This window comes from Suncus etruscus, chromosome 4 (assembly GCF_024139225.1).
Source record: "Suncus etruscus isolate mSunEtr1 chromosome 4, mSunEtr1.pri.cur, whole genome shotgun sequence".
Lineage (NCBI taxonomy): Eukaryota > Metazoa > Chordata > Mammalia > Eulipotyphla > Soricidae > Suncus > Suncus etruscus.
In genome coordinates, this window is record NC_064851.1 from 138,178,209 (window position 1) to 138,190,821 (window position 12,613).

At 37.5% G+C, this 12,613-nt stretch overlaps 1 pseudogene; it reads right to left on the reverse strand.

Moving 5' to 3' along the window:
• Nucleotides 1–3,744: 3,744 nt before the first annotated feature.
• Nucleotides 3,745–3,867, reverse strand: LOC126007936 (uncharacterized; annotated as a pseudogene).
• Between the last annotated feature and the right edge of the window lie 8,746 nt (nt 3,868–12,613).

A 12,613-nucleotide genomic window follows, 5' to 3' on the forward strand; every position in this document is an offset into this window, starting at 1 on the left:
TGTGGCACTAATGTGAATGGGTTGTTTTCTTAATGTCCATTTCTTCCCCATCATATTGGTGTATAAAAAGGCCATTGATTTTTGGGTGTTAATTTTGTAGCCTGCCACCTTACTAAATGAATCTATTGTTTCTAGTAGCTTTCTGGTAGAGTCTTTAGGGTCTTCTAAGTAGAGTATCATGTCATCTGCAAACAGTGAGAGTTTGACTTCTTCCTTTCCTATCTGGATTCCCTTGATATCTTTTTCTTGCCTAATCGCTATAGCAAGTACTTCCAGTACTATGTTGAATAGGAGTGGTGAGAGAGGACAGCCCTGTCTTGTGCCAGAATTTAGAGGAAAGGCTTTTAGTTTTTCTCCATTGAGGATGATATTTGCCATTGGCTTGTGGTAGATGACCTTAACTATATTGAGAAAGGTTCCTTTCATTCCCATCTTGCTGAGAGTTTTTTTTTTTTATATCAAGAATGGTGTGGACCTTATAAAATGCTTTCTCTGCATCTATTGATATGATCATGGGCACCTCAAAGGAAACAGTGCCCAGGATACAAGAGCCACCCACCGAGTGGGAGAAACTATTCACCCAATACCCATCAGATAAGGGGCAAATAGCCAAAATATACAAGGCACTGACAGAATTTTACAAGAAATAAACATCTAATCCCATCAAAAAATGGGGAGAAGAAATGAACAGACACTTTGATAAAGAAGAAATACAGGGGCCGGGCGGTGGCGCTCGAGGTAAGGTGCCTGCCTTACCTGCGCTAGCCTAGGAGACGGACTGCGGTTCGATCCCCCGGCGTCCCATATGGTCCCCCAAGCCAGGAGCGACTTCTGAGCGCATAGCCAGGAGTAACCCCTGAGCGTCACCGGGTGTGGCCCAAAAACCAAAAAAAAAAAAAAAAAAAAAAAAAAGAAGAAATACAAATGGCCAAAAGGCACATAAAAAAATGCCCCACATCACTAATCATCAGGGAAATGCAAATCAAAACAACAATGAGGTACTATCTCACGCCACGCAGATTGGTGCACATCACAAAGAATGAGAACAAGTAGTGCTGGTGGGGATGTGGAGAGAAAAGAACTCTTTTTTTTTTTGTGGTTTTTGGGTCACACCCGGCAGTGCTCAGGGGTTATTCCTGGCTCCAGGCTCAGAAATTGCTCCTGGCAGGCACAGGGGACCATATGGGGCGCTGGGATTCGAACCGATGACCTCCTGCATGAAAGGCAAATGCCTTACCTCCATGCTATCTCTCCGGCCCCGAGAAAAGAACTCTTAATTCACTGCTGGTGGGAATGCCGTCTAGTCCAATATTTATGGAAAGCAATATGGAGATTTCTCCAAAACCTGGAAATTGAGCTTCCATAAGATCCAGCTATACCTTTCCTAGGGATATATCCTAGGAACACAAAAATACAATACAAAAGTCCCTTCCTTACACCTATATTCATTGCAGCACTATTTACAATAGCCAGACTCTGGAAACAACCAAGATGCCCTTCAACAGATGAATGACTAAAAAAAACTGTGGTATATATACACAATGGAATATTATGCAGCCATCAGGACAGAAGCAGCAATCAGGAGAAATGAAGTCATGAAATTTTTCTATACATGGATGTACATGGAATCTATTATGCTGAGTGAAATAACTCAGAGGGAGAGAGAGATAGACACAGAATAGTCTCGCTCATCTATGGATTTTAAGAAAAACAAAAGACATTTTTACAATAATCCTCAGAGACAAAGAAAGGAGGGCTGGAAGATCCAGCTCACTACATGAAACTCACCACAAAGAATGGTGAATGCAGTTAGAGAAATAACTACACTGAGAACTACCATAACAATGTGAATGAATGAGGGAAGTGGAAAGCCTGTCTAGAGTACAGGTGGGGGTGGGATGGGGAGAAGAGAGATTTGGGACATTGGTGGTGGGAATGTTGCACAGGTGAATGAGGCGTTCTTTACATGACCGAAACCCACCTACAATATTATTTGTAATCAAGGTGTTTAAATAAAGATATAAAAAATAATAAAATAAATACAGCAGAAATTAGGCAACTTGAAGAAAAAAAAAGAAATAAAAGAATTCATGTAGAGGCCAGAGAGAGCTCAATAGGCTGATCACTGCTTTGCATATGAAAAAACCAGGTTTGATCCATCTCATGTCAAAGTCCTTTCAGGTCTGGCTCAAAACACACACACACACACACACACACACACACACACACATACACACACATGCAAAGAATTCAAATAAGGAGTCAAGACTATAAAAAAGCTGAGAAGAGGGTGAGAGAGATAGTACAGAGCATAGAACACTTGCTTTGTATGTGACTCACCCAGGTTCCATCTCCAGTACTAAATATGGCTCCCTAACCACCAGCAGGAGTGATCCCTGAGTCCTGAGCATTGACAGGTAAAGCTCAGAAACCAAAAATTAAAAAACCTGAAAAGTTGGGCCAGAGAGATAGCACAGCGGTAGGGCATTTGCCTTGCATAGAGCCTATCCAAGATGGACAGTGGTTCAAATCACTGCATCCCATATGGTTCCCCAAGCCTGTCAGGAGCAATTTCTGAGCACAGAGCCAGGAGTAAACCCTAAGTGTGCCAGGTGTGACACAAAATAAATAAGTAAATAAAAATCCTGAGAATAAGTCCAAAAATGGCATTACCTTTCCAACTCTTTAATGTGCTGATATATTTGAAAATAGATGGTCGGAGTCCCAGGTTCTTTGCCTAGCACCTCATGGTCCCCCTCTACTTAGCACTGTAGGAGTTACCCTACAGCACTATTCTTGGAACATCCCTTAAGCATCACTGGGTACGGTCCTCAAACTAAAAAGAAGAAAGTAAATAATAAAAATGTTTGGGTATTAATTATAATAGAAAGTAATCTTATTATTTGATCAAATTACCACTTAGTAAATAGTACACTTGGTGCTTGATGAATTCAACAATAGATCACAACAGGATCCGAAACAAAGAAGTGTTACACCAAGGTTCTGGAAGAAATACTTGCCAGGAGTCAAGAGGTCACACCATCAAGGAAGAGTGCAGAAAGTGAGAAGCAGGCCGTATGCATATACCTTCATTAAAAGCTTTTGTCTGGAATGCTTTGGAGTTCCTGGGCTAAAGACAGATTAGCCCATTCAACCCAAAATAGCAGGGTTTGGATAAGCCAGATGAGGTGCACTAAGAGGCACATAAACAGAAGATAGTAGAAGATGGGAGGAAGTTGGGGAAGTCCTATGAAAACCTCATTGCTGTGACTCTGAGAGCTACTGTTCAGGAAAGCACTTTCTGAGCCAACTAGTTGGTGTCATTTATGGGCACAGCCAAAAACTTCATACAAATACAACCCAAACACTCAACATAGCTCTGAGCAAAGAAGCATCAAAATGATCTGTATAGCAAGAAAAGACCCTGTTCCATTCACTTTATTTAGAAAGGTAATTTCTGAGTCAGGTGGTTTTTATTTTTTTTTTAGTTTTATATATTTTTAAATGTTGGGATTACATATACTGATGCTTAGAGCTTACTCCTGGCTCTGAGCTCAGGGATCACTCCTTGGATTGGCTGCATGTAAGGCCAATTACCCTACCTGCTGTACTCCTTATCTTGGACACTTCGTGTCAGTTTCTAAAGAAGTCTAAAAAAAAGTCTCATGTTAGAAGGAGATTTCTACCAGACAATTCTGTAAAAACGTAGCATTCTCATCAGTCCATTTTTCTCTCTCTTTTTTTTTATGTCTCCCCAATCACAATACAGACCAGGCAAAGAACCTGGGCTGAGGTGTATATGGGGTGCATTCCTCTTTCTATACAGTCAGTGTAAAGAACACAGCTTGTGGTAAGCATTGGGAGGACTTATCTTTTCTTTTATATATATGTATATATATATACACACACATATACATATACACATATATATAAAATAAAAAGAAAAAAACAGTATGTTTCTCATCAGAATATATATATTATAGTAGCAATTATGCATCATTGGCTATACTAGTACCAGAAAATCACATTAATAATTTATGCTTCTTCTGTAGTAAATTAAGGATACTGATTCTAAAATTATGGTTGTCTAGGCCATCAGTTAACACTTGGAACCTTATTGACAATGCAAATCTTTTTTCCTCTTGATTTTTGGTCTACATCTGGTGGTGTTCAGCATTATCCGTGGCCTAGAAAATCATATACAGCATGGGGGGTTGAACTTGGGTTGGCTGTGTGTAAAGTAAGTGCCTTAATCCCTATACAATCTCTCTGGTTGGCCATACAAATCTGATGGCACCATTATAGACCTACTAAATCAGAAAATTAGAAGTTGGGCTGGGAAATCTGTGATCTAACCAATTTTCCTAATGTTTCTGGCCTAAGCTAAGTTTGAAATAATACTGATTTATTGATTCTGAAATAATTCAGAGGAAAGCATTCCGACATCTAAGTAAGGATCTTCCTTATTCTTAATTTCACATGAATAAAGTGAAGTTTTGCTTAGGTGGGGAGGGAATGAAGGCAGATATTAAATTCATTTAAGCAATATTTATTAAATAGCAACTAGTTCCAAGCTACTTGATGTTAGGGAAAAACAAGGAAATGGAATTATGAAGGTTACCAGCAATTTTACCTTGGGTACCATTCAATTTAAGTAATAATAATTCAAATTATCTATTCCTGGTGTGTACATTGACAGTAATATCTGGATAATGCTATTTATATTGAAGCAAAAGACAAAAAAAACAGTAACAAAACATGATTCATACCAGTGACCTAGGGTTAGCAATTCTCAAACTTTCTCTTGTCTGAGAATCTTTCAAAGGACTGTTGCTGGGGCCACACTCGTCTGTACTCTGAGCTTACTCCTGCTTCTGTATTCAGTAATCAATCTCTCCTGGTTTGGGGGAATATATAAAGTGCTGGGAATCTAACCTGGGTTTTCATGCAAGGCCAATCCTTATCCACTGTGTTATACTCTGACTGCAGGAGAACTTTTTTTTTTTTTCGGGCCACACCGTTTGATGCTCAGGGGTTACTCCTGTCTTAGCGCTCAGAAATTGCCCCTGGCTTGGGAGGACCATATGGGACGCTGGGGTATCGAACCGCGGTTCTTCCTTGGCTAGCTCTTGCAAGGCAGACACCTTACCTCTAGTGCCACCTCGCCGGCCCCCCAGGAGAACATTTTTAATTTTTTTGTTTTGTTTTTGGTTTTTGGGTCACACCTGGAGGTGCTCAAGAGTTACTCCTGGCTCTGCACTTAGAAGTTGATCCTGGCAGGCTCGGAGGCCATATAGAATGCCAGGATTAGAATCAGGGTCTGTCCTTTTGTTGGCTACATACAAGGCAAACGCATTACCGCTGTTCTATTGCTCTGGCCCCTGCAGGAGAACATTTATAGAAAAATGATATAACTGGATACCAACTACAGTTTGCATATATTAGAAATGAAGCCCTCAGAATTTAATTTCTAATAAATCCCTAAGTTATTCTAATGGTTCAAGGTTCACAATTTGAGAATCACCAATCTCGAAGATTGGGCACAAATTGGGTAAAACTCAGGCAAAGGAGATTTAAGGAGTTCCAGCACATTTCTCAAGATTTATCCATTTATATTTATTGCAGAGGTTTGATCTATTTAGGTAAAAAAGAGTAAGTGGGGAGAGAATTTTTTTTAGATGATGTGGCTTAATGATACTTAATCATAATAACCAATACTCAGTTTTCTATGTCCTCCAATATGAGGGATTTCCCAAACTGGAAGTAAAAAACTCAGAAGTTTCCATTATTTTGTGATGATTAAAAAGTTCTCACTTTGTTATACTTGCTTGCCTTGTATGTACAGATTTCTCTAAAAATTTGGGTCAGACTCTACATCTAGGCCCAACCAGGATCCTGTTTCTAATTACAGAGTCAAGTGAGAGTAAAGTTAAAAGTAATTTACTCACTATAAAGACTCTCCCAAGAGTTTAGGCAATGGGAAAGACTACATCCAGACAGCTGCTTTTCAACAGAGGAATAATTAAACTTAAGGGTTCCCAAGGGTTAGGACTCCCCTGTGCTTTTTTTTCCCCTTTGGAGTTTAGAAGCTTTGGCAAAAATAGATCAGGTTCCACAATGAGGCCAAGGTCATCCAAACTCAAGAGAAAGGGAAACAGCTCAACTCTTTACAGACTCTGGCCTTCAGTTCTATTTTCTCCTTAAATGCCCCATTTCTGACTGGATTTAGCAAAACCAAACTCCACTGCCATCGAGTAAACTGCCAAAGTATTACCTACTAATTATTCCACGACAAGGAAAATAATTTGGATTACCTCTCTCCTTCTCCTCCTCCCCTTCCTCTTCCTTCTCCTCTTCCTCCTCCAAGTCACCCTTGTGATATAAACAAGATGAACACAACAAGAGTGTAAGACTTACACTCTTAGTGTTCCTGCTAGTGAGCCTGACTACCAGGTTCATCCCTCTGTTACTGCAATTAAAAAAAAAAAAACAGTGAAAAGCAAATGAAAATGACAAGAAGTCAGTTTTTAGCTAGATTGTCTTTTCATAGCCACTTCTTGTTCTCCTTGAGCAGATACAAATAGAATTGATATACCTGGCCAAAGTCCCTGGGAATTGAATGTGCTGCTAAAAGGATGAAAATGTGGGAGTTAATTATGCTACCAGTCTGTGAAAGATGAGGAATAGAGCAGTCAATATATCCCCAAACTGAGTGCATTCTCTATCAGCAGATGGAAATTATATGCAAAAGTAGTCAGGGAATTATTGAAAGGCACAGGGATAAGATAAGTAGTTAATCTATTATGGCTATGAGACTTTTTTTAAAAGACATCAGGGAACTACAAAGAAATAGTCAAATGATTCAAGATAATAACACAATTTCCAAGGGAATTAAAAAATACAAAATTACCGGAAGAGAAAGAATAATAAAAAACACCTTACAACCTTGTAAGACATTTTTCACTTTACTCAACAATGTTATATCTAAAATTGCTCATCTCTAAAAATCTATACAAATTCATTTAATCTAGAAAAATTAACTATATAAGTAAAATGAGTCACTGCCTGAGATATTTCTAACTAGGACTGAGTCCACACTACAACAACTTATTCCTCCTGTTCTAGACTGGATTCTAGTTAAAATTCAATAGTATCCTTCATATTGGTCACTAATGTTGATATAAATAGTTCTGCTATTTAAGATGTTCTCACTTTATATGCATGTATATAAATTTGTTTTGGGGCCACACTTGGCAGTGCTCAGGGACTACTCCAGGCTCTGAGCTCAGGAATTACTTCAGGTGGTATTCATGGGACCATATAGGATGCCAAGGATGGAGCCCAGGTCACCCGTGTACCAGGCAAGTGCCCTAGTTTCTATACTATCACTTTGGTCCCCTCACTTAAAAATATTGTTATTTTAAGTGTTCATCAAAAACCTCAGTAGTAGTTTGATTTTCTCTAAATCTTAATATGAAAAACATTGCCACAGATCTTATTCAGCTATTATGATCTGCTGAATCTAAAAGAAATGCTTTAACTAGGAAGATAAGGTATACATGTTTTTTAAGATAACTTTATTAACAGACTATCAGATCTAAAATGATATCATGCTCAAAAAACACTAATGCAAGGTTATAGTTCCTAAATAAAAGAAAATAAATATCCTTCTTATGAAAGCAGATAAACAATTTAAAAACTATTTTTCTTCATTTAAATTTGACTGAATTATAGTGTAGGTTGATCTCAGAGTTCTCAGAGCTTGAGTCAGTATTTTTTTTTTTTTTTGTGGTTTTTGGGTCACACCCGGCAGTGCTCAGGGGTTACTCCTGGCTCCATGCTCAGAAATCGCTCCTGGCAGGCACGGGGGACCATATGGGACGCCGGGATTCGAACCGATGACCTTCTGCATGAAAGGCAAACGCCTTACCTCCATGCTATCTCTCCGGCCCCCGAGTCAGTCTTTTAAATTTATTTCCTTATTTGGTTTATTTTTGTAATGACGGGTTGAGCACAGAACCTAACACATGTGTTATTGCTGAGCCACAGCCTTGCCCTAAATTTAAATTTGAAAAGGAAACAACTGGGAATTATCCAACTTTTCCAATCAGTAAGCTAATTAATGTACATTTGTACAGTGTTCCTATCAAGAATGGATTCAATACATTTTATATAAAATTTTTTAATATTTATAACATCAGATTCACTGTAAGATTCCACCTAATGTTATTAATAACCAGAGCATTAAAAAGTCCATGGATCGGGCAGGAGCAATAGTACAAAAGGACTGGGGTTCGATCCCAGGCATCCTGAGCCTACCACAAATAATTTCTGAGCCATGGGTAACCTGAGTGCCACCAGTCCAGGTGCTGCCCCAAACAAAACCAACAAAAACACAAAACAATAAAGCCCGTTGAAGTGGTTTAATCATCATGAAATAAGCCTGCAGGGAGGATTCCAACAATTAAAAGACTTGGAACCTTTAGGACTTAAGCCACTGAGGTGGCTCAAAGAAAGGACTTGATGCAAGAGAACCTGAATGATGTCTAGCACCACATGGTTTCCAAGCACCTCATCCCAGATAAGGGGACAAACAAAACATAAAACTTCAAAGTTGCAAGGAGAAAATGAACTATAATATTTGTTATAACACCCTAGACAGAGATACTGACTTGGATCGTTTTTCTTTTTTTGTTTAATTCGTTCTGGATCTTCCCAGCTGTGGTGGGGGTTACCTAGACTACAATGAGCCTGTGTGAGAGGTCATGCAGTGCCTGGGGTTGAACCTGGGCCTCTATGCAGCTTCTGGGTATCTCTGCCAGCGCTTTGAGCCATCTCCCTGGACTCAGAATTATCTCCCTGTACTTTTGTAATTCTATTCTCTTAGACTACAAAAATTAAGCCATACTTTTGGATAATCACATTAAATATATGGTAACCAAAATAATAATTTTCGATTAGCTGTTTTTCAGACTCAGCAAATTGGTCACAAATAATTCTCAAACCTAGCATAACTTAATGCAGGGGAGAGAATATGGCTTAAGGTGTCTGCCTTGCATGTAGTCAAGCTTAGTTAGACTCCCAGCATCACATGGTCTCCCAGCATTGCTAGAAATAACCCCCAGAACTTCCAGGTGTGCCCAAAAATTAAAGATAAAGATAATTGGGAGGGAGAGAAAAAAAGATAAAGATAATTTTTGTTTGTTTGTTTTTGGCTTCTTCTCATCCATTTCCCCAGACTTTTTTTTTTAAAAAGAAAAGTATTTGTCTTACTCTAGTATAATCAAATATAAATATTTTTAGTGAAAGTTTAGTGAAGTCAGACAACCTGATTCAAATCCTGTTTTAAGCTTTTCTAATGGAAATTTTGGATCAGTTATCATTCTACATGAAATTGGGAAAATGAACAAATATCCACTAAACAACTTAACTCAGTTAATTAACACCCTCTCTTGCTGAATTTTTTATTTTTTGGTTTTTGGGTCATACCCAGTAGTGTTCAGGAGTTACTCCTGGCTCTGTGCTCAGAAGTCGCTCCTAGCAGGCTCGGGGGACCATATAGGATGCCGGGATTCAAGCTAAATAAGATTACATATAAAATACAACAGAAAATGTCAAAATATAAAGCTTTATGAAGATTATCATTCTGGGATCACCATAGTATGTAATTCTACTTGCAAAGAATTGGTTGACTTTTAACAAAAGCTTTGTTCCTGGCAGAAATGGCTTTTGCCTTGCATACAGCCAACCCGGATTCAATTACTGGTATCCCATATGGTCCCCCAGCCTGTCAGGAGTAATTTCTGAGCATAAAACAAAACAAAACAAAATTTTAATAAAATAAAAATCAGATTAAAATTTTAGTTTTGTAAGCTGAAAAAGATAAGTAGTAACAGTTTGAATTCAAATCTACTCTGACACTTTGTGCTTTGTGGGTCCTTCCTAATTGAATGTTCTTTGCTCAGTGGTTTGCAAATGGTTTGTTTATAGTATTCTAAGTTCATCAGTCTTAGTAGAAACTAACATAAAAAGTATATTATCTTTAAAAATAAATAGAAACAAATATTTCCGAATGTAATAGATGAAATGTTTATAGAACAAATAAAAAGGGAACAACGCTTTTTTTCACACCCCCTTCCCCATTTTTTGTTTTTGGTCCATAGTTTTTGCAGCGCTCGCTCAGGAATTATTCCTGGCAGGCTCAGGGATAGAACCCAAGTTAGCTGCATGCAAGGCAAACGCCCTGTTATGCATTGCTCCAGCCCCATTGATATGCTTTTTAGAAAAGGCCTTCTAACACATACTCTCATTTAAAAATCTCTGATCAACGTAAAGGGGAGGGAGGGGGCCAGAGAGACAGCACCAGTGGTAGAGGTGGTTCAAATCCCAGCATCCCAGATGGTCTCCCGAGCCTGCCAGGACAGGAGCGATTTCTGAGCGTATAGCCAGGAGTAACCCATGAGCACCACCGGGTGTGACCCCCCCAAAAAATCTCTGGTCAGAGAATTACAACAGTTCTTGGTTCTTACTGATTCTAATATAAAACGCCATTCTTCCCCTCACATACACACTTTCATAAATACACAATGCCATAATTCTTTTGTTTTTCTGATTACATTGCAAATATAATAGGGCTAACAATTATGCGTGTAAAAGTGTAAAATAAAGTTTTCTATTCATTAGCAAATCAAACTACTCCCCCTTTAAGTGTCAGCTAGTGAAAGTTTTAGGTGTGTATCATCTCAAGATAGAAACCCAAATAGTGATTTTTCTCTACTATTCTCTTCAAAATCTTCTAAGCACATGAGTTAAAGTTTTTAGAAAAATCAAAGTCAAAATATTTTTGTTACTAGAGTTTAATAAGCACTACCAAAACAAATGGATTCTGATAAGGATTTAATTGTCCATACTGTCACAGCCACACTGTTAAAAGCAGTATATGCAGCTTTGCCAAAGTCTCAGCTGTTGTAATTAAAGACAGACTCTCAGGAACAGATCTGATTAGTTTCAAAGAACAATAATTACAAAGGCTTTGCATTATGTGGATTACACATTCCAAACATATAGAATTGCTACCAGGCTTCGCGGACAATTTTAATGGGCAAGTAGCTCATTAAACCACACCAAATTTGTTCTAACTGAATTTTGTTCATTTTACCATGAATCCTTTTACCCAACTTATAAAAAGGAGTTATTTCTGAAAATTTAACATCAAATAATCTAACCCTTCTATTGGAATGCTTATAAAATATAAATTATTACCCAGTAAAGGCAAATCATACTTGAAAGACACCAAAATGATAAGTGAAATACATGTTTTGGAAGTATTTGAATTAAAAAAATTTTTTTCTTTTTGATAAAACAAGATACAAATTTAAAAAAGATTAACTGGAAAACTAATCTCAAATGTGCAAACACTCAATAATTAAAAAATACCAAATTTCACCAGTTCTAACCGGATAGATAATATGCAGGAACTTCAAATTTCCTAAACTCTCTGCAAGAAAGTAAATAGTTCTTTAAATAACAGAGAAAATAGGAACACAGTAAAAGCAAATAGAAATAATAACCACTGAAAGTCACAATATAAAATTTTCTAAAATTAATCCTAAAATGCTGTGAAAATGACAGCTTCCCCAACTTTGTTTTTACATGGGCCACAGAGAGACTATAGTGTTAAGACGCTTGCCTTGCATGCCAATAACTGTCACTGCATGTCAATTGACCCGTTACCAAGAGTGTGGCATCCAAACCCCCCAAATTAATTTTTTAATTTGCAATAAAAATGTAATTTTAAGGGGCCTGAACAGTGGTGCAAGCGGTAAGGCTTCTGCCTTGCCTGGACCGTGGTTCGATCCCCCAGCGTCCCAAATGGTCCCTCCAAGCCAGGAGCGATTTCTGAGCACAGAGCCAGGCCAGGTGTGGCCTCCCAAAAACGAAACAAAATAAAAAAATGTCACTTTAAGAACAAAAACCACAACTTTATCATTTACAAGCACCCAAGTACATTAGTTGAGGTACTGAAAGAACAAGTGATTCTTGGTTACCAGAACTAAATAAAGCACCTTAAGGCTATTTTATTAATAAAAGTACCATAATTAAATCTTACTGGTTGTATATCATTTTGCATTGATAAAATTATGTCAACTGAAACATACAATTATATTAGTCTTGGTATTACATGATTTGGCATTGTATATACCACAACATGGCAAAAATTTTAACTTATTTAACTAAAAATAAAATATGACTGAATAATATTTCTAGGATAGAAAATAATTTTAGCATTTTGAGCTAAAAATTTGAAAAAGGTTATTATGCTGTTCTTCCTACTGGTCAACAACTGACCTCTATAAATATATATATATATTTCGATATATATATATATATATTTCGATTCAATTGTTCAGTTTTAAAAAAAACATGCATGAGTATTTAAAAAGCATAAGCATTTTCTACAAACTTTTAATATATTTTTGCTAAGGTATAAGATTCAGAAAATAAGCTATCTGGGAAAGATGGCAAAGAAATAAGGTAATTTCTTAGAGGCTTTTAAGAAAGAAAGATGACTATTGAATACATTTGGTACTGATTTTACACCACCAGTCCCCTT